This window comes from Carcharodon carcharias, chromosome 28, assembly GCF_017639515.1.
Source record: "Carcharodon carcharias isolate sCarCar2 chromosome 28, sCarCar2.pri, whole genome shotgun sequence".
NCBI lineage: Eukaryota > Metazoa > Chordata > Chondrichthyes > Lamniformes > Lamnidae > Carcharodon > Carcharodon carcharias.
The window spans coordinates 12,094,992-12,097,491 of record NC_054494.1 but is presented as its reverse complement, the minus strand read 5'-3'; the positions used below and the strand labels follow the sequence as shown (position 1 = coordinate 12,097,491).

Sequence of the window (2,500 nt, the reverse complement as noted above, 5' to 3'; positions counted from 1 at the left end):
CAAACACACACACTCACAAACACACACTCAGAAATACACACACTCACAAACACACACTCACAAACACACACTCACACTCATAAACACTCACAATCAAACACACTCACAAACACACACACCAACAAACACACACTCACAAACACACACTCCCACAAACAGACACACCCACAAACACACACTAACAAACACACAATCACAAACACACACACACTCACAAACACACACACCCACAAACACACACACCCACAAACACACACACTCACAAACACACACACACACACACACACACTCACACACACTAACAAACACACACTCACAAACACACACTCACACACACACTCACAAACACACACTCACAAACACACACTCACAAACACACACACACACACACACACACACGCACAAACACACACACTACGACACTCACAAACACACACACTCACAAACACACAGACCCACAAACACACACACACACAAACACACACACTCACAAACACACACACTCACAAACACACACACCCACAAACACACACACTCACCATCACACACACTCACAAACACACACTCACAAACACACACTCACAAACACACACTCACAAACACACACTCACAAACACACACTCACACACACACACACACTCACAAACACACACACTCACAAACACACACACCCAAAAACACACACTCACAAACACACACTTACAAACACAAACTCCCACAAACAGACACCCCCACAAACACACACTCACAAACACACACTCACAAAAACACACACTCACAATCACACACTCCCACACACACACACACTCACACGCACTCACAAACACACACACTCACAAACACACACACTCACAAACACACACACACACACACACTCACACACACTCACAAACACACACACTCACAAATACTCACACTCACAAACACACACACCGATAAACACACACACTCACAACCACGCACACTCACAAACCCACACACTCACAAAGACACACACCCACAAACACACACACACTCACACACACACACACTCACAAACACACACACCCACAAACACACACACCCACAAACACACACACGCTCACAAACACACACACTCACAAACACACACTCACAAACACACACACACTCACAAATACACACACTCACAAACACACACACACACACTCACACACACTAACAAACACACACACACTCACAAACACACACTCACAAACACACACACACACAAACACACACACACTCACACACACACACAAAACCTCACAAACACACACACTCACACACACACACACTCACAAACACACACACTCACACACACTCACAAACACAAACACTCACAAACACACACACTCACACACACACACACTCACAAACACACACTCACAAACACACACTCACAAACACACACACTCACAAAACACACACTCACAAACACACACACTAACAAACACAAACTCATACAAACGCACACACTCACAAACACACACACTCACAAACACACACTCACACAAACACACACACTCACAAACACACACACTCACAAACACACACTCACAAACACACACACACAAACACACACACCCACAAACACACACACTCACAAAAACACACTCACAAACACACACACACTCACAAACACAAACTCCCACAAACACACACACCCACAAACACACACACTCACAAACACACACACTCACAAACACACACAATCACAAAGACACAAACTCACAAACACACACACTCACAAACACACACACTCACAAACACACACACTCACAAACACACACACTCACAAACACACAAACTCACAACACAACACACACACACTCACAAACACACACACCCACAAACACACACACCCACAAACACACACACTCACAAAAACACAACTCACAAACACACACACTCACAAACACACACACTCACAAACACACACACTCACAAACACACACACCCACAAACACACACTCACAACCACACACACTCACAAACACACACACCCACAAAACACACACACACTCACAAACACACACACTCACAAACACAAACACACACAAAAACACACTCACAAACACACACTCACAACACACACACTCACACACACACTCACAAAACACACACACACAAACACACACACGCCCACAAACACACACTCACAAACACACACTCACAAACACACACACTCACAAACACACACTCCCACAAACACACACACCCACTAACACACACTCACAAACACACACTCACAAACACACACTCACACACACACACACACTCACAACCACACACACTCACAAACACACACACCCAAAAACACACACTCACAAACAAACACTTACAAACACAAACTCCCACAAACAGACACCCCCACAAACACACACTCACAAACACACACTCACAAAAACACACTCACAAAAACACACTCCCACACACACACACTCACACGCAGTCACAAACACACACACTCACAAACACACACACTCACAAACACACACAC

At 44.6% G+C, this 2,500-nt stretch overlaps 1 protein-coding gene across 1 annotated transcript in view; it reads right to left on the bottom strand.

Annotated features, from left to right (window-relative positions):
• The window catches only part of LOC121270889 (S-adenosylmethionine synthase-like), a 216,694-nt gene that overhangs the window by 142,654 nt on the left and 71,540 nt on the right, over positions 1–2,500 (bottom strand). The window lies entirely within an intron of this gene.